Below are 21,169 nucleotides of genomic sequence, written 5' to 3'. Positions count from 1 at the left end.
GCCACTCATTGGCTGGTCAGGGACTTATGGGGTCTGGCTGGGAAGGATGAACTGGACCATTCAGGTGTCTCCTAGGAGAATGTGCACTGAGCAAGCTTCCTAAGAGGAAAGGATGCAATAGACCCTACTGAGGTGAGAGAGGGACGGGCAGTGTGCAATGACTTCGGCTGATGTTACGGACCAGTGGGACATGTCGCACTGCATCCTTAACTCATCCCTAGGAATTTCACCCCCTTTTACAGATGAAAGTAATTGCGTTTGGAGAGGTCACCAGGTGACCCCAGAGATAAAGACGAGGTCTGGGTTCCAAAGTCCTCCAGCCTAGGGGTGCCCATTTGCATGTGAGCGTGTGTGAGAGTGGGGGTGTGCACAAGGATGTGAGTGTCAGCCGGGGGGAGGACACAGGGAGGACTGGGGATTCAGAGAAGGTGTGGCCCGCAATGCTGCTGCAGTGGGCACCCCACCCCTCTGGGAACCTCTACACGTTTCCTCTGTTTTCCAACAACGGGGTCAACTGGGCTCAACCGGAAATGCTGTGTGCTGCCTGGGCACCCTGGCCTGGCAGCTCTGCCGTCGCCAGCTACTGGCCTGCCCTACTGAACAAAATAATCAGTTTTTGGAAACAGCCCCCTCGACTCTCAAATCCTGGATCATCCACAGAATGACCCTGAGTCAGCTCTAACCTCCTTGAACCTCAGTTTCTCCGTCAATAATGTCGGAGAAATCATGGCTCCTTTTTATAGATTGCTCCTAAGAAATAAACATGTGAAGTCATTGCTCAGTAATTGTTGGTTTCTTTGAATATCCTAAGATAAACTTTGTACGAGGGATCCAGTAAGACTGGGTTCCACCTTCTCACCCAGCCACGGACACTCTGCATAACTTCTGGGAAGTCCCTTGTCCTCTGCGGACCACAGTTGTTCCCAGTTCTATAATAGAAGGGTAGCCCGAGTTCAATCATTCATTCCTACTATATACTATTGGGTCCTGCGCTCCACAGGATAGGTGCGTGGAAGAAGAGGCGTCTGGCTGACTCCTTTCTTTCTTGGGAGGTTGCAAGAATCTAAAGAGAAAAGGGGTCCACCTCGAGTGTTCCTGAGGTCTGTTTGTCAACTGGCTCATTGAATGCAGAGCCCACAAGTGTGTGCACATCTGCACGGGCCTGTGTAGACACGCAGGACACACACCCAGCAGAAGACAGGGTTTGACAGGCCCAGAGACGGTGTCTTGCGGAAAAGGATTAATTTGAGAGAAAACAGGAAGCAACTCCGAATGTTCAAGCCTCCCTGAACAACCCCATTCTTTTTCCACACTTTATGAAAATGAGATCGGACGGCGGAGGGCAGGGAGGCGTGTAATGCTCTGGCTATTTCCTGCCGTCCTTCCCAGTGCCCCAGAGGCCCAGATCGAGTGTAGTTATCTCCTCCCTGGCTGGGAGGGGGTTAGTTCAGAGCCAAAACCACCAAGATATGGGGAAGAAGCATGAAGAACGATACAAACAAGCCAGGCTCATGACTCCAGGCCAACAGGAACAGAGCCAGAAGCTCTCCCCAGCCCCAGCCCTGATCCAAATGCTGGCTGGTCCCCCAGCTATTGGCTGCAGAGGTGATGGGGGTCCAGATTTGGGATCTGAGCCCTGCTTCTTGAGTGAGACTGATGGGGGAGCTTGTGTGGGAACCTGAGGAGAAGCAGGAGACGGGTGCATTGCTCTCGCTCTCTCTCTCTCTCTCTCTCTCCCTCTCTTCTCTTGGGTGTATCCAGCTCCGCCATGTAAGAGTCTCAGAATCTACCTTTATACCTGTGTCTCAGCCTCTCTCATTACCTCCATCATGTCTGTCTCACTTCCCTGTCCGAGTGTGTGTGTGTGTGTGTGTGTGTCTGTGTGTGCACCCCCAGAATCTATCTTTGGGAGTCAGAATCTCTCTCTCCCAAACAAGTAGGGGTGAGCTGCCAGGACAGCTGGAAAATCCAACCTTATAAAAAAACTTGCTATGAGACACAAATTAGATGAGACCCCCTCTACCACACTGACAAAAATTAAAAGATCAACAATGTCCTTCATTCAGGATATTATAGTAAGGGCACAGCAAACAAGCACTCTCAAAAACTCTTGATGAGAGTAAAAACCGGTATTATTTTTTTGGTGGGTAATTTGGCAATATCTACAGAAATGTTAAATGCACACACCCACTGACCCAGCAAGCAATGTGCACAAAGAAGTATAAGGATGTACAAGGCTACGATAGCATTGTTTAAGCACCATTGTTTGTAATAGTAAAAAAATTGGAAACAGTCTACAAATTATTTAATGAGGAATGGTCAAATAAGCCAAGGTGTAGCCATGCTGCGGAAGTTGTGGAATATTATGCAGATTTTAAAAAGAGTGAGCTCTATGTATGAGTCAGGGCAGGGAAAGATGTCCATAAAACAAACAAAGCTACATGATACATTAGTTGGCATAGGTCAGGCTATGCTGCAATAACAAATATGCCCCAGAACTTCAGGGGCTTAATACAAAAAAGGTTCATTTCTTACTCATACAAAGTCTGATGTAAGTTCAGTCCTTCTCCAGGGTAGCCACCCTCCATGCAGTGACTCAGGGATCCAGGGTGAGTCCACCGAGGGGCTCTACTCTCTCAATATTGGCCCCATGTTCACTACAGCAGGAATGGGCATAAAGGGTTCACAACCCCTCTAGCACACATCGCCCATTGGCTGCAGGTCACATGCTCTGCCTAATTGCAAGGAAATTGGGGGAGTACGTAGATATTAGGTGAACATTAAAGGCTCTGTCAAATATAATGATTACACGTAAAGTACAGTCTCATGTATGTGGAAAAGCTAAACCATGCTGGGGAGTGTGGGCGATAGATGAAAACACTTTTAAGAAAGATCTGGGGACACATAGTTTTTCAGGGCAGGAGCCCGCTGTGTCCCCCTTTGCCTGGCAAAGCAATAAAGCTATTCTTTTCTACTTAAAAAAAAAAAAAAGATCTGGAAGGACATATCAAGGTATTGAATGAATTGATCTCTTGAGAGGGGAATAGAATTGGAATTAATGGGCTGGGGCATGATGGTCCCAATTTTACTCTGTGTTCATTCATATTGATTGATGCCAAAACAGCAGAAGCCTGGAGAGGCAGAGAAATGGAGCCCTTGTGACCCTATTTGAACATCTGGATCAAGCCATTCCTGAAGCTTATGCCAATGACTGTAGCCAGTATTTTTTTATTCCCTACTCCCCCTGTTCTTTTGTGTTTTTAATTTTTAAAATTTGTTTTGGTTTGTTTTGCTCGAGCCTCTTAGAGGATGGGGTTTTCATCTGGACTGCTAGATTCCGATGCCCACCCTCTTAACCCACCTATAAGGTACCCTGTCCTGGGCACTGGAGTCAGATGGGAACTTAGGTATTGTTTGATCCAAACCCTTTCATTTCACAAATGAGGAGACCAAGATCTGCGGAAGCCAAGTGACTCACCTGAGGTCACAGAGAAGCCCACCTTGCATTGCTGTCTATACACCCCAGATCTTTCCACAAAGCCCCCCACGTTTACCTAACCTTGGTCCCTTGCGTGGCTCTGGGGCCCTGCAGATGTCAGCGTCACTTCTGATTTTTAGCACGTGATGACTAGGGCCCACCCTGGTACCCTTGGCTGTGAACTATGTCCTGAACCACTTGTTGCCAATAGCAGTCCAAGTGCTGACACCGAAGACTGATTCGTTCCTGTTTCTTTTCATTGAGTGTGGAATCTAATGACATCATCCTCCCTCCCTGGCCTTCCAGTGGATTTGTTCCAGTGGGAGAGAAAGGCAGAGAGTTGCCACTGACCCACTGCAAGAATTACAGGTGCCCCACAACCCAAATGTCCCGCCACTCAAGGCCTCCAAGCCTCAGGTCCCACGCCTATAAAACGACAGTAATCATAGCACCTGCCTCATAGGGTGTTGTCAGAATTAGAAGAAATTTCACGTGCGAGAGCTAAGCGTGCAGTGGTATGAATACCACTGTGTAAAGGCCAATGAGCATCTTCCTCATCTTCCCTTGATGGGGCCCAGCCTCCTAGGGAGTAAGACTTCGGGCCTGAGATTTAGGAGACATGCAGGTTGGCCCCTGCTGTGTCACTCATTCCTCTGAGCCCTAGAAAATCCCCTCCATGCTGAGCCCCAGTTTCCCCAATCACAAAGTAAACCAAGGTTCTCTAAGGACCTTCCTGCCCTAATAACTGGACTGTCGGCTGGAGGAACAGCATTTAGCTGATTGCTCTGAGTCCCTGCACACCTGCTGGGTACCAGGTCTGCGCCAAGGTCCCTCCATCCATTAGCTCACCAGCTCTGGTGGGGTGGGTACTGTCGCCCCGATTTTCAGAGAAGGAAAGTGAAGCCAAAGAGACCCAGGAAGTCTCGCTTTGCTGTCCTGCCCCAAGGTTCCTTGACACGTTCCTAAGCGAGCATATTAGATTCTATTCCAAGTTGCAGCAGGCTCTTCAAGACGTATTCTGTTTCCTTGGATTGAGAGTCGTCCCCCACTTCCTGGTGGGGAACCCCCAAGTCCAGAGATCTTGATGGCCTTGCCCAAAGCCATAGGTGAGGGGCACAGAACAGGAGTCCAGGGCGCCTGACTCCCGAGAAAGGATCCTTTCCCCCAGACCACGTCATTTCTTTTGGATTAAGAAAGCCCTTGGCTCTCTCCAGCAGCAAAGCCATCAGAGCTGTTTTCAGAGGCAAGGGAAACGTTATGATTTTTGAGATCAGGAGGTGGGAAGAACTTGACTCTGAAATCCAGTCTCTCTTGAGCTTCGATAACTACCAGTGGTGACCTTGAGAATCACCCAAACTGAAGAAGAAAAGAAATCTGGAGTTGCCCTTCAGCCAGAGGCCCTTGTGCGTGATGACTCAGTCAACAAACTTTGACTCCACCCAACCCCGTGAAGAGCTGCTAAGAGGTCCTAGGGGCACCAGGAAGAACCCAAAATGGGTGATGCAGCTGTAGGAGTTACTAACCATCTAGCCCATCCCAGGCTCAAACCCGTGGCTTGGCCACAGATAGTGGGGCTGAACGGCAGCAACTTTCTGGGCCTCTGTTTGCTCATCCGTGAAATGCGGATGACAGGACCTAGCACGTAACAGGCACTCGGTAAATATTAGCTCTTGTCATTATAGCCCTGGGGCCTCGGTCACCTCCTTTCGGTCTAGTAATAAAAAAAAAAAAATTTAAGATGTGGATAGAAACAAAATGACAGCTTTTGAAGGGTCTCCCAAGGAAGATATCTGAGAGCTGGGGTCGCCCTCTCTCCGAGGGTGTCCAGGGGTGGAGGGTCCCCCCTTCCTGCGCTCCTCCAAGCCCTTAGAGTCTGTGTTGCAATTTTTCTAGCTCAAAAGATCCACTGCAGAGGCTGAACTCCGGCCAAGTGTGGACAAAAGACACTTGGGAGTGGCTCAACCCCAACAGAAGGGAGACGGGAGATGGGGGTGAGGACCCTCTGGGCCTCCAGCTGGACCCACGGCCACACCCCGGACTGGAGAAGGGGGTGGATTTTTTAAACCAGCCCCTGATGCCCAAGAGACATGAACTTGAATTCTGGCTCAGCCACTTAACGGAGTGACCGAGGGCAAGTCCCTGCCACTCTCCAAGCCTCAGTTTCCCCATCCCGTGGAGGGCGTGGTGCAGGCTAGGGGAGAAAATGAGTGTGACTATGTGTCGGTGAGTGTGCACAGCACGGGCAGAGAGCTGAGCGGGTGTGAAGATCTGAGCAGGGTTGAGGGCCAGAGCAGGACTGGGGTGAGGCCAGTCAGGTGCCCAGGGCACGAGTTTTAAGGAGGCGCCTAGTCTCAGCCCTGGCGGGGGTCCTCGTTGCCATCACACCAACACCCCTTGGATTACCAGGTATGAAAAATGAGCCGGAGCCTCCCGGCCTGGCCACCACCTGCCAGCAGCCAGCACTCTCCATCTCCATCCAGCCTCGGGCGCCCCCCTAGGCAGGAAGGAGTTAACTGGAGGCCCTTCCAAAGCAAACAGCCCAGAACTCAAAACACATGGGGACCCCACGCCCCTCCTCCCTCCCTCCCCTCCCCCAAAGCTGCCTTTGTGTAGCTTCCCTTCCCCTGCCCCTTCACCCTTGCCCCTGGCCACCAAGTCCTAGGGACTCCGCCTCCTCTGTTCCCCCTTCCCTCCTCCCAACCTTGTCATCCCCAATCTGTTACCACTGAGGGTGGAGGTACCAGGGCCACCAGCTGACCTGCTCTCTGTGCTTCCTGGACACTCTCAGCCTCCCCAGGCCCCGGCCCCCACCCGCGGGGGGAGCACCCATCCATAGACTGCTCCATCGCTCTGCTGTAGGAGCATCTCTCTCTGTGGTCATCTTTGCAGCCTCCGTTGACTCTGAGAGTGGAGGTGCCTTAAAATGCACACATCGAACTATCCATGTACCCCACCCTCCCCTGCCCAGGGGGAATCTGGCAAGAGCTGGGCTGACAGCAGCTGAGACGGGGTCTGCACCTCCTGACTGGGCAAGTGCAGCCCCTTCCTGGGACTGCGGTCCTCCTGGAAAGTGGAGTCTTGAATGCCCGGCCTTCCTCGGGGCCTCTGTGAGGATGGAGGGAGACCTGGGGTGGGCAGGGACGGACTGCAGTGGTCTTAGCATCTTGGTGTCTCTACTTTCAAGGTTTTTTGCTCAGATGACACTCTCCAAGAGGGAGACTCTAGCTCTTAGCATCCCTGCCCCTCTAAAACAAGGTACTGATGATGATCTTTTAGTAACAGTGATCATATGAATATTTTATTGATCCACACTTGCACTCCAGTTCCTGGCTGAGCCCTCCCTAATCATTTTATTTATCTACACGACAACTCTGAAAGGCGGGTAATACTCTCCCTGTTTTACAGATGAGGAAGCTGAGGTTCGGAGAAGTTTATAAATGTGTCCAATTGCATTTCTCTTTGAAGAAGAGAAAGAGGACTCAGAAGTCCAGCTTGCTCTCTACCACCCTCGTCATTTATTAGTTGCCAAAAACAAACCAACCAAATCCTTTTCTAGGGGCTAGAGAAGCTTCCAGTGTGCACCAAGGAGAGGGTGGCCTGCAGGTACCGAGGTCAGTGCTGACAGCCCACACAGGTAACCAGGGGGGTCAGAGTCATTCATTTCCTTATTCATAAAAGTGTTTTAGGGCTTCCCTGGTGGCGCAGTGGTTGAGAGTCCGCCTGCCGATGCAGGGGACACGGGTTCGTGCCCCGGCCCGGGAGGATCCCACATGCCGCGGAGCGGCTGGGCCCGTGAGCCATGGCCGCTGAGCCTGCGCATCCGGAGCCTGTGCTCCGCAACGGGAGAGGCCACAACAGTGAGAGGCCCGCGTACCGCAAAAAAAAAAAAGTGTTTTAAAACTGATCTGGGCTGGGATGCTTTAGACTGCGCACAAGGCAGCGTGTCACCCTCACAGCCACTGGCAAGGTAGATTCGACCTGCCCATTTTACAGATGAGGAAGCTGAGACCTAGATCAGGGGAGGAACTTGCTTGAAGTCGCAAGGTGGTTATCTGAACCCAGAAGGAGCTCTCAGTTCCCTGACTCCCAGGCTGGGATCCCATAATTCAGCAGAGACTGTCAACATCTATATCCCCTGCAAAGGCTCGTTACAACACAGACTGCTGGGGCCGCCCTCAGAGTTTCTGGGTCAGAAGGTCTAAGTGGACCCAAGAAATTGCATTTCTAACAAGTTCCCAGGTGAAGCTGATGTTGCTGTCCCGGGGACCCTGCTCTGAGAGTAAGTGACTGGAATGACAGCCTGTCAGGCATTTTGAGGAGTTCGAAAGGAGAGATTTGGGGTAGGAATGGTGGTACACCCAAAATCATTCCACATAAGTTATTCCACCTAGCCAGTTGCAAATAGGTCCTCCCATTCTGCAGCTGGAAAAACTGAGGTTCAGAGAGGGAATGAGCGTGCCAGGCCCAAGGCGACATGGCTGAGGCTATGACTAGGCCCCCAGGAAAACATGGCTGCCTGATAGCTGGGCTCAGTGCAAAATGCAAATGCAGGACTCCTTGTTTGCAAATGTATTAAGAATTTCAAGACAGCAACAGCAGAGCGTGAAACAAAGTGTGGGGCCCTTCGGAGCATGGGATTCTGGGTAAGAGCAGAGGTCCAATGCCATGGACTGGCCTGTCCCCAGGTCTCCTGGCTGCACCCTATACTGAGTCCCCAGCTGAGAGTCTGGAGACACAATGGGGGTCACAAGATGCCCCCCAGATCCTGGCCGCAGCTGCCTTCCCAGGGAGCAGGCCGCACCATCCATCCACCAGGTGAAAAGAGCCCAAGGTAGCCGCCTGGACTGGATTTCAGTTTGTTTTCTTTAGGTGGAGAGACACCCCGCGGGAAGCCGACCTGGAGGAAATCCAACCCCTGAAGAATTTGGCCTGTCCCGCCCCGGCTCCCATGGGCCCCACAGGCCCCTCCCCTCCCGCCCTCCCCCAAGTCTGCATCTTATTCTTAAGCATTTTAGAAAGCTTTGTGAGCCCGGGGTGGGGGGGCTGGGGGGGTGGGGGTGGGGGTGGGGGGGCAGCTGGGCAAAAAAGGGGAGAAAATTATTTTAAAAATCACTGACCAAGGAGATGTAGCCTTGAGGAATCACTGAAGAAAGGAGTGGTTTTTATAGAAAGAAATGAGGGTTGAGTGATGCTTTCCTGAAATCCTCAGCATGGCACAGTCTGGGTTGGCATCATTCAAGGTCGTGGGGGGAGGGAGCAAAGGAGCAAAGGCCTCCCAGGAGAGGAGACCCTCCCCACTACCTTCCTGGCCCCCACCTGGTACCCAGCTGCCACCAGGCCTCCTCCCCCCCCACCAGGAGACACCTTTGCAGCCCAGATTCAGGTGACAGGGAGAATGTTCCAGGCTATGTATGGGCTGGGGCCTTGAACGAAGCCACCTCATCTCAGATTTCCAGGGGAGGATGTATAGAGATGCCACCTTCTTTCCAGGAACTGTGAAGGGAGGGGACAAAAGCCAGCTACAAGACAAGACACCCAGCAGCACCTCCTTTGTGTCACCAGGCCATGTGTGCATGTGTCTGATGTGTGTGTAGGTTCATGACGACAGTCCATTGACCATGGTTATCTGGGGAAGGGGTGGGAGAGAGGGTGATTTTTGTTTTTGGCACTAAACTCTCCCAACAGCTTGAATTTTTCTAACGATACATATGTTCTGGACCTTTATGTTAAATTGTTAAAATATTGTCCATTAACCGATGAATGGATAAATGGAATACCATGCATTCATTCAGTGGAACATTATTCAGCCATAAAAAGGAGCAAAGTGCTGACACAGGCTGCAACGTGGATAAACCTCCGAAACATGATGCTGAGTGAAACAGACCAGAAGCAAAAGGCCACACATTGTATGATTCCACTGATATGAAATAACAAAAGTAGGTAAATGCATAGAGACAGAAAGCAGACTGGTGGCTGCCAGGGGCTGGGCGGGGAGACAGAATGAGGAGTTTAATCTCCAGACCGCTTCACGGGGGCAGGGTTTATTTTTAGGGTGATAACAATGTTTTGGAACTAGATAGAGGTGGTGGTCGTACAACACTGTGAATGTACTAAAGGCCACCAAAGTGTTCACTTTAACATGGTGAGTTTTACGTTATGTAAATTTCACGTCAACTTAAAAAAAAAATTGAACGTGAAAGGGGATCCTTGGTGCACCCCTTGGGGGGCTGCTCGGCGGGATCTAATGAAGCTGGACAGAAAGCGGCACGTGGGCCCCAGAGACCCACAGGAGGTTGCTGGCAGCGGGCTCTTCTTAATAACCCCAAACCAGAAACTACCCAGACGCCCATCAGTAATGGATGGAGCACAGACTCTGGAAGATTCGCAGAATGGAAAACTCCCCAGCCGTGAAATGAACAAACTACCAATAACCACAACCACAGGGGTGAATCTCAAAGATGCAGGGTGAGCAAAAGAAACCAAGGCATAAAGAACACGCACGACTCCGCTCCAGTGAAGTCCAAGAACAAGGAACCTTCGAAGACAAGATACCGGTTACACCTGCTGGAGGCGGGGAGCGACTAGAAAGGGAGAATAATTCTCACAGATGGAGTGGTTTTGAGTGTTCCCTGCAGCCAGGCAACATGGCAAGCACTCTCTGTGCATTGAATCCTCAAATGTTTTTATACCCGTTTCACAGATGAGGAAACTGGGGCTCAGAGGGCTGAAGTCTTGTGCTCGAGGTCAAGCAAGGAGCTAAGTGGCAGGTTGAGGTTTGAATGCAGTTGTGCTCAGTTCTGGAGACTTAAACACTACGGGGACTAAAAGATTTATAACAGCCTTCAGATGGAACTTGGACCCTGGGTCTTTCTAAAACCAAAGCTCCATGCTCTTACCCCCAACTTCTAAGTTCAGGTGTATAAAATACTTAGCACATAGCAGGAGTTCAATCCATGTTTGTTATTATTATCCATAACAGTGGTAGGACTTCTGTAGCAAGAGGTATAGGCAAAGGACAGCCCAGTCTCATGATTAGTGGTCGGTTCAGCAGCGTACAGTCAGTCTAGGGACAGAGGCCCATAGCCTGAGAGACGGCAGGCCAAGGTGGGTTCCACACACCAGAGCCCAGACCCCTGGCGCCTGTCTTCCCAGAGCCCCCAGACTCTCTTTTCTTAGGTCTTCTTGACCAACTGGACCAACATGCACAGGCCACTCCAGGCCTGGGTCAGAAGGAGGCAGAGCATGTATTTAGAGAGCCCTGCACGGAGCAGCTGTGGGGCTGGGACCAGTGCAGTGTGCTCTGAGCTACTCCACCATGAAATGTGCATTGAAAATACCTCCCGATCAATCAGAGGCCAGAGGTCAGTCTCCAGGGACAATGTGCATTCCCTGCATGCTCAGACGTCCCTAGCAATTTCACAAATGAAAATTGAGAACGCCTTGATGACCTCTCCTGGGACAGACAGGAAAGGGCTGCCCTGTGTCCCCTTCCAAGGCAAGTTTCTCAGGCTGATGATGGCCATCTCAGGCATGAAAGAGCTGGGGATTGCCTCAATCTCCAATGCTCCCATTCTACAGGTGGGGACACTGAGGCCCAGGGGGGAAATGGACTTGCCCAAGGTCAAAGGGTGAGAATTGGAGGCAGAGTCAGGATTCAAAACCATGTTCCTTGACTCCCAGGCTATTTCTCTCTCGGCCAAAGTTCTCACTGTCCTACCTAGACGGTCTTTGAGTCATTCATTTCACAAACATTCACTGAATACTAACTATATACCAGGCTCCATGCTAGAAGCCAGGAAGACAGCAGTGAGCAAGCCCAGGCATGGTCCCTGCCTTCGGGGAGCTGATAGCCCAGGGTGATGGCGTTTCCAGCTGGTCACCTCAGTAAGCACACTCTCAGTCTTGGAAATTCAGTCACCTCAGCTTCATACACATTTATGGGGCCCTTCCTACATGCCCAGCACAGTCCCCAAAGTGAGGAATGCAAAGATGAAGAGGACACAGTTCAGGATCCTAGAAAATCCAGTCCATTGGATACTGCCTGTATATCAATAATTATGAATTGATGAAAATGAGTGATGGCTGTTAAAACAGAGCCAGTGCGCCAGAGCCTGGGAAGGTTAACCTTGGAAAAAAAAGGTTAACAAAGGCGTCTTGGAAAAACAGTCATCTCTGCTGGACAGGACGTGTCATGTCAACCTTACCCAAAGGGTCTCATTTCAACCACCCTCTTCTGGTTCAAACCTCCAGTCTTAGGTTCCCCCCAAATCTGACCTCACTGGCTCCCCAGCTAAATCCACACTGCATTCTGGCTGATCTCTCAATTCCCCACCCCTAAATTCCTTCTTCTCTTGGGGGTTGGGTTGGCAGGAGCACACATCACGGGCCACCCGGAGACTCTCCTGAAATTGCAGGGCTGAGTCAGGTTGGGGCGACCCTGGGCACCCCACTTCCCAAGGCTGCCCTGCTCCCACGCGACTATCCAAATTAGGGCCTCTCTGCTAAGAAGTGATAGTGGTCCCCACCTCTGTGGGTCATGAAGCCCTTTTATGGCCCCATTGCATCACTTCCCAGAAACCAGCCTTCCTGAGTTGTTCTAGAATGCGCTTGCAGGAAGGGTCCCACTTCTGAGCACATCCTTACACAGGCACAGAACCTTACAATTTGCACATCACTCATGACCTCACCTCTCTTGGCCTCAGTTTTCCTCTTCTATAAAATGGGGGCAATCATAGTACTTACCTCATAAAACAGTGCATGAACAGGTGCCGTTCTAGTGGGGGGCGGGGGGAGTGCAAACAATACAAATGATAAATAAAATATCAGAGTTTGGCAGGAAGGGGGCATGAAGGGGCATCTGAGGATGGTTACAGGGATGTGTTTGGTTTGCCAAAGTGTGCCAAGCAACGTTGACGGTGGGGGCACTTTTCTAAATGCGCATGGCAATTACACTCCAATAAGTTTGAAAAATATACATTAGAGGTTAGGAACTGATAGGTGACATATTTTAAAAACAAAGAGCTAAGGGATAGCGAGTGCCAGCGTGGGTGGTGCAGGCTGCGACTTTAAATGGGGGTGGTGGAGAGGTCTCCAGGGTAAGGTGACATTCCAGCAAAGACATGAGGCAGGTGTGGGAACTAGCCTTTTGATTACCTGGGGGAGAGCGTTCCAGGCTGAGGGCAGGGCCAGTGCACAGGCCAGCAGGCAGAAGGCAGCGAGGGGAAGCTATTGATTTATTGATAGCGCGGTTTCTTCGTTTTCCTCTTTGCTTTTCACATCAACAGCATGAAGGAGCAGAAAGATATGCCCCCTTTTTATAAAGAGGAGACTGAGGCCCAAAGAGGGGGGGGCCTTGCCGTGATGTCACTCAGCAACTGATTGGCAGAGGTTGGACTCTGGGGCGGGTCATCTTACTCCATTCCTTCCAGCTGGTGAGGTGGGCAGGGAGCAGCTAGCAGCACCCCCAGTCTCAGGGCACAGCAAAGGAGGGCGCCCCTCTCGCCCCCCACCACCACCTGCCCCAGGAGGCTGCCCGGCTCCATAAGCCCCGCCCTCCACCTCAGGCCCCGCCCCCATCCCCAGGCCACACTCTCCAGACCCGCCTGTGATCTCACTGCTGCTCTTGCCAAAGCAGCTGAAATCTTTCAGGTCTTGGCTTGGGTCTGCTGGGGAGGCTGGAAGTGGGGGCGGCGCTGGGGAAGGGGCTGGGGAGAAACAAAGCCTTCCTCCTTAGAGACAGTTTGTTCTCCCAATGGCTTGTTGAAAATGTGAGGCTTTCATGCTTCGGGCTCAGAAAGGAAAGAGGGGAGACAGCGGAAACGTTACTCTTGGACATCTGCGTCCCCAGAAGGAGGTGGTGCGGCAGGACGCGCACCTCCTGCGCCCTGCGGAGTCTGTGGGCAGCAGCGGCGGGAGCTGGGGGTCAGAGGGGATCCCAATCGTGTTGCATTCACAGCTCCACCGTGAACTTCCCGCGGGTGACTCTGCCACTCTGGGCCTCGGTTTCCTCATCTGTAAAATGGACATGATAATAGTTCCTTTGTGGTGGGATAACAAGGACAGTTAGTGAAATCCCTCAAGCACTTAGCACAGAGCCAGGAACAAGCCCGTGCTCCGTATACGCAACTTATAGTAATTATTTGTGTACATGAGGTTATTGTTGTTGCAGTGATGCTTTGAGTTTAGGATGATCCAAATCAGGAGTTAGTCCCAGGGGGTTAAATGGCTTGTCCAAGGTCTCACAGGACCAGCTACATGACTGGGGGACTCAGTGCACAATGAAATGCGAGGCCCTGCGTTCAAAAATGATCAAGAATAGCGAGATAGCAACAGTGGTGCCTTAAACGACGCGTAAGGCCCTCCTGCACGTGCGGCCTCATGTGGTTCTACAGGTATGAATACATCGGTACGTGGAGACATTTGTGTCCAAGATCAAGGTCTCAAAGAGCTGGAGTCTGGCCCTAGAGCGGGCTCTACCACAATCACCTCTCTTCCTAACTCCTTCTCGGCCCAGCTCTTCTCTATGCACCCAGGGCACCCAAAAGTCACTCCTTCGACTCTTTCCAGAGCCCATTGGCAAACATATTCTCGTGGGTGGCAGAATGGGGTTGCAGCTGAGAGCAGGCTCACAGTTCCTGGACGCTGGCTGTGGCGAAGGTAAGTTGGGACACCACAGCTAACATGGGCAGATCACATCCGCTAAATAGATGCTCACAGTGATGACCAGGCTCGTGTCACCTCTGAGTTAGGGAGGGCTCTATGGCAAGCATTCCACTGGACAGAGGGGACAGAGGGGCCAAGGGAAGCCCAGGAGGGTTGAGGTCAAGTCAGAACACCCACAGCAGGGTCAGAGCTGAGTCTGCCCTCCCCCAACCCCACCCCCGGGATTCTGAGTCACCCACTGGCCCATCCTTCCCTCTCTCCATACTTTTCCAAGGTCAGGGACTTGATCCGTCTTGCTCAATGTTTTAGCCTCCATGCCTGGTAGAGTGCAAGCTATCAGTAGGAACTAGTTGAATGAATGAATAAATGAATGAATGAATGAGCCACTGTGGCAACAGACTCTAGGGTGTCCCCCCAAGAGCCTCACCTTTTGATATTTATGCTCCTGCGTAGTCCCCTCCCCTGGAGTGAGAGTGGGACCCATAATTTACTTCTCACCCATAAAATACAGCAAAGTTGATGGGATGTATAGGATTAACCTACGTAAAATACAGCACCTGTCTTGCCGGAATCTCCAGGTCACAGACTGGCTTTGGATGAGTAAGCTGCCGTGGTGTAGGCTACCTATGTCGGGAGGCCCACACGGCAAGGGACTGTGGATGGTGTCTAGGAGCTGAAGGTGACCTTTGACCAACAACAGAAAGCTGAAACCCTCCGTCCAACAGCCAGGAGGAAATGAATTCTGCCGCCAGCCTGAGTGATCTTGGAGTTGATCTCTCCCCAGTTGATCCTCAGATGAGACCACAGCCAAAGTCGGACACTTCGGTGGCAGCTTTCTGAGACCCTTAGCCAGGGACTCAACTAAGCCATGTCGGGACTCCTGACTCATGGGAACCATAAAACACACAGAGGAGCTGTGACTCGCCCAGTGTCTCACAGCTGGAAAGGGGCCGAGCCAGGATTGGAACCAAGGCCTCTTGCCTCCAGAGTCTTTTCTCTGAAATGCTGCACCCAGGAGACTGGCTACCTAATTTGTGGGGCCCAGTGCCAAGTGAAAAGGCAGGGGCCCTTGTTCAAAATCTGTGAATTTCAAGTCAGTGACAGTAGAGCATTAAACTGAACACAGGGCGCTCTGTGATAGCACAAGTCACATGCCCACGAAGCTGGCCCTGGCTACACAGGTGACGTTAGCTGCCATTACTCTTATTACAATTTCCTGCTCCTATGTGCCTGGAAACTTCAAGTCAGGGAACAACGAAACAACTGAATTCTGGAGTCGCAAGAATCTTGGTGATGCCGTAAGTACAGAACAGTCCCCGTGCCCTCAGATCCTTGCTAGATCAGGACCCAGAGGATCGGAAAGAATACAAAACATGTTGGCAAATACAGAGTGTTGGAGCTGGAAAAGGGCATTAAAGCAACCCATTTTACAGATGTGGAAGCTGAGCCCCAGAAAGTGGGAGGAGCTTTCCTGGTACCCGGGACCCCTGGGTCCCCCTTCACTCCTGAAGACAGTTCTCTGGGTCCCAGGCTCTTCCCATTCAGCTGACAGGCCTCCCGACTTCCTCTGCCTCTAGTTCCCTGGGGCGATTCTTCATTCCATTGTCCTCCTCGCGGGCCCCTCTTCTCCCGAGCTGTGCGCCTCTCTTAGCTCGGTGCCCCAGGAGAATGGTACCAGCGGCTGCTTAACTCCAGTGATAACTTTCTTCTTTAGAAAGAACGAAAAGGGGAGAGGAGATGGAGGCAAACATCACCACTCTAAGGAGGCCCTCGTCAACCTGTTAAGAGTGAGGAGTTTGGTTTTTGTTAATATTTTTTCTGCATGGCGTGCTGCAAATAAGAACATTCAGAGAGAAAATTGGTGTCTCATTTATTGCTGTTGACGCTTCAGCAGCACTAAGCCAGTCACAACAGAGAGGCCACTTGACTACAAGCTCAATTCCGCCTGGTTAAAGAGATCAGGGTTCCACTTGGGGGCTGGGTTTCATCAAGTCAGCGCAGAACGCAGCCCCAGAACACCCAAGCTAATGGCGTAACAGGATTGAGGCTTCTGTGTGCTCCCCACATCCCCGTGGGATGCTCGGGGCAGGCACTGAGCTCCATAGCTTCCAGTGCCCACCAGGCACCAACCCAGGCCCAGCAAGGTCTTGTGTCTCCCCTGCGCAGCCAAGCTGTGCTCTCAGCGCTGCAAGATGCTGCCAGCTACCTGACTGGGGCTGCATGAAGGCTCAGAGAGGGGTCGTCACTTGTTCAGAGTTCCCAGATGAGAAGGGCCCGAGAGAGGGATCTGAACCAAGTCCAGAGTCCTTCCTCTTAATTGCTACACCCAAGGCTGCCTTCCTAATTGCGAAGCCCAGTGCAGGGTCCCTTGTCAGTCATGCGCCAGAAGGACAGGGGTGCATCTTTGAGCAGAAGATTGGACAGACAAGATATCAAGGGGGCCACCTGGGTTCAAATCCCAGCACTGTCGTTCCTGGCTGGGTGGTCTTGGGCAAGTGGCTTATCCTCTCCATCCATACCTCTGTTTCTTCATCTATCAAATGAGTAAAATAATGAGTACCTACCTCGTAGGATTATGAGAATTTAACTGAGTTAACACACAGGAGGCCCTTCAGACGGTCCCCAATCCATAGTAAGGACTAAACAAGCATGGACTGTATCGTGATTGGGAAGGTCACAGGTCTGGAACCTGCAGCCTGGACTTCGCATCTCGAGTGAAGTCGGGTGGGTCGCTTCAGCCCTGTATTCCTTATCTGTACTCAAATGTGGGGAACAGCTTATGCCTATGTTCAGGGGACTGCAAGGGTTAGCCAGGGTGGGGAATGTGAACGGGGGTTTTGGAAGCAGCTCTGCACAGACGCTGTTATTGTGACCCCGACTTGGGGCTTCTTCAGAAACAGTGTCATATGCTGCTGGTGAGGGTGTGAACTGTCTTCACCATTTGGAAAACAATTTGGTGATATGGTAGCAAGGGAAAGATGCACATACCCTCTGACCCAGCAATTCCACTCCTAGAAATACGCCCGAAAAGTATCCTGGCCCTTGTGCTGCAGAAGATGCACACACACATGCTCAGAGCAACGCTGGTCAAGAGAGCTCCCAACACCCAACTCAGAAAAAGAAATCAGGGATGTGGTTACCAGAAGCGGGCGTGAGGGGAGGAGGAATCAGAGGAAGGTGTAAACTTCCGGTTGTAAGATAAATAAGGACCAGGGATGTAATGTACAACAGGATGGCTAGAGTTACCACTGCTGTGTGATAAGTAGGAAAGTTAAGAGAGTAAGTGGCTCCTAAGAGTTCTCATTTTAAGAAGAATTATTTTTTCTTTTTATTGTATTTATATGAGATGATGGGTGTTAACAGAACCTCTTGTGGTGATCATCCCCAATAGTTGTAAATCAGACCGTCCTGCCGTGCACCTTAAACGTGTACAGTGATGGGTGTCAGCAATTTCTCAATCAAAAATGAAAAAAAATTTGAATAAAATTTTCTTTTTTAAAATTTTTATTGGAATATAGTTGATTTACAATGTTGTGTTAGTTTCAGGGGTACAGCAAAGTGAATCAATTACACATATATCTACTCTTTTTTAGATTCTTTTCCCATATACGTCATAACAGAGTATTGAGTAGAGTTCCCTGTGCTATACAGTAGGTCCTTATTAGTTATCTATTTTATATACAGTAGTGTGTATATGTTAATCCCAATCTCCCTCCCCTCTTCCCCGCTCTGGTAGCCGTAAGTTTGTTTTCTACATCTGTTACCCTATTTCTGGTTTTTTTTCTCTTTTTCTGTTTTGTAAATAAATTCATGCGTACCATTTTTTAGATTCCACATATAAGCGATATCATAAATTATTTTTTTTAAAAAAAGAGACCTTGAAGTCAGAAACCACCCCGACTTGGACGCCCATGGACAGGAGAACAGACGAACCAATCGTGAGATAGTGGAGGGAGAGACTGCACCCAGCGCTAAAACGGAGTGCATCACATTATGAAGGGGTAATGCCGCAGAGTTCTTTGGTGGCGACAAAACAGTCTTATACCCCTGATCGTTATGGTGATCATTCAGATCTACACAAAACTTCACAGAACCATACACAAGAGGGGAAAAAATTTTAAAAGTGCTTATAAAAACTGGCGACCTGGGGATAAGGCCTGTCCCTGAGTTAGGAGTATCGTAGCAACGTCGGTTTCCTGGTTTTGATCATTGTACTGAATAGGAACTGACCACTGGGGGAAGCTGGAGGAAGGGTACACGGGGACTCTCTGTATTATTTTTCCTACTTCTTGTGAGTGTTCAACTATTTCGAAATAAAACCTTAAAATAATTAATGAATGAATCACAGCACAGGCAACGGCATGAAGGACTCTCAAAAACAGAATGAGGAAAGAAGCAAGCACTCAGTACGATTCCAGAATCTTCCACGTGTTGTAAGTCACTAGCTAAGCAAAGAGCCACACCTGAATGCAGAAGAGGGATTCACCTGGACAGCAGGTAGGGGACGTGAATGGGGACGGGTCCGCAGGCCCTGGCAGCACGGGTAACATTCCATTTCTCAAGCTCAGGGGTGAGGAGGCTGTTTGTTTTGCTTTATATTGTCGTAGGCCGACGTTATACGTTTTATGCGCATTAAAATATCTCGGTAAAAATAAATTTTTTAAAAAGAGTTTGATCATTGGGGTCAGGAAGGCCTGGGTCCAGTGCTAGCTTTGAGCCTCAGCAACCCAAAGTGACCTTGGCCAAGTCACTTCACCTCCTGGAGCCTCCTGAAACCCCACAGTGTTCCAGGGAAGCTTAAAATCAGATACGCGTGTGCTGGCTTAGCGCGGCCCCGGAGCGTAGCAAGGCATCAAATGGCCACTCAAGCACAGCTCCGGCAACTCCAATTCGATTCCAAATCCCCAGGTCTCCAAGGGGTCTTCCACGTGGAGCCTGACGGGCAGAAAGACAGATAACCCTGGGTGCCTTTCCTGCGGAAATGCCCTCCTGGTGCTCCCGGTGTCTGGGCCTCTCTTTTCCATGGGGACTGGGCAAGGCCTGCGGTGACCATTTCATCCAATTACATGGCCCTGTGATGACCTCACCCGTGTCTCTGAAGTTTTATGCTGGGAGAGGGGACGTGCATGCTCTCTCAATACCACCCTTCGCCAGCTTGTCTCTTCCACCCAGGAGGAGGCACCCTGAGTTGCTTAGACTTGGAGCAGAGGCTGAGCCAGGATTGCTAGTGGGCAGGGTCGCTGGGACCCTCTTCTCTATTTCCCTTCCTCATGGAAGGGTCGGGGTCTCGTATTGCATGGAAACAGCCAAGCTGCCTTGTTTTCTCTCTCTTCTCTAATTTACCCACGTAGATGCAGACCTTGTCAGCTTTCTCTCGTGTGTCTTCCTCCTTCACAGCAAACTAGTGCAAGGCCACCTTCAGCATTTGACTTGGTCGGCCAATGAGCCCCTTAGACCCTACACGCAGATCCTGTGCCCCAGCCTAGCTGGATCTAACCTCACTAACAGCCATATGAAATTCACCTTCCAATCTCCCTCTTCCCATCCATCTCTCCTTTAAACATCTTGTCATATTTATTGCATTGTACAATTGAATTCTACTCCTCAGAAGGGCAGACTTGGTTCTGTGTTGACTGAAAGCCCAAACACCAGCTAAGGCAAGCTCGACCACTATTCACCTCTCTTCACCTGCTCTTACCACATGGTCAGAGGCTCAGTTATGAAACATTACTTCCATTTAGAATAATCCTCCATCTCTTTTCCCCCTCCTGCTTTCGGCTCTCTAAATATGTGTGAATAGAAAATGTAAATACATGTAAATATAATTCTGTGGTCATTTGTGTTCAGGATTTAGAATTTCCTCCTAGAGGGAAAAGGCCGGAAAGGAAAGGCTTGTATGCACAGGCTGTGCTTCATTAAGAAGCGTGTTTGGGGTGGCGAGCACTTTTCTCTAACCTAGACGAGCCGGCTGGAAGCTGACCTCGGTACATCCTGAAATTTCATCAACTCCTTTTCCCCCCCAGAGAGACCCCTCCCCCACCAAAACATAGCCCCTTCCTTCCTGCTTCCCCAAGGACCTCCAGGGGTCACAGGGACTGAGTGAAATACGCTCCTCTGCTCCCATCCGCGGGGCTCTGAGCTTCCAGACGGCTTTAGATGCCTGGCAGTCTGCCCGCCCGGTACGTGATGGGGCCCTAGGTCACAAGCAGCGGGGCTGAGGCCTGACGCTGAGCCGCTGCCTGAATGGACAGAAGGGAATCCTTGTCTTCATTGCAGCAACAGACACACTCTGCATCACGAGAAAACTGTTTCGGAATCTTAACAAACAGGATACCGATAATAACGCCGATCAGCGTACCCGCTCTACACGCCTGCCCACTATGTCCAGGAAAGCTGAAAACCATGGCAACTGTTTATTGGGTGTTTATTAGATGCTAACATTTTACAAACATGTGGGTATCCAATTCTCACAGCTGTCCTATTGAAGGAGGGTGGATCACTCACCCCATTTTATGGATGAGGAAACTGAGGCTCAGAAGAGATGGGCTCCCTCCTCCGAGGATACCCACACGGTACAGGGTGGTGCCTGGCATCGTACCTGGGGCTACATCTTTCTCTCTATTCCGAACATTCACCGCAGCGTGATGTCAAAATGATGTTTCTTCCTGGATTTAGCTCAACAAGAAGGCACCCCCAGAGCTGGAGCCTGTGGTGGGTGACCCAGGGACTCCCACCTGCCCTCCCGGCCCCTGGTGCGTTCATAAAACTCCAAGATTCCCAGTCAAGGTTCATCCCAGCAGAGCCCTGTTACGAAGCTCTTGCCTGCCAAACCCCCGGCATATGGGTCAGCCCAGCCCTTATAACATCAGAAATATGGAGACTAACTTGCAGACTCTCCCCCTGCCAGCCCCAAGGTCAGTGACCTTGGGGCTGGCAGGGTACCCCCAACACCCGGCTTTGTGCAGACATTCAGGGCCGCCATGATGGTTTCAGTTCTGGGCGGGCCCTGCAGGAGGCAGAACCTTCTGA

Source organism: Pseudorca crassidens, chromosome 12, assembly GCF_039906515.1.
Source record: "Pseudorca crassidens isolate mPseCra1 chromosome 12, mPseCra1.hap1, whole genome shotgun sequence".
NCBI lineage: Eukaryota > Metazoa > Chordata > Mammalia > Artiodactyla > Delphinidae > Pseudorca > Pseudorca crassidens.
The sequence above is the reverse complement of the archived record's forward strand: the minus strand, read 5'-3'. Positions refer to the sequence as shown.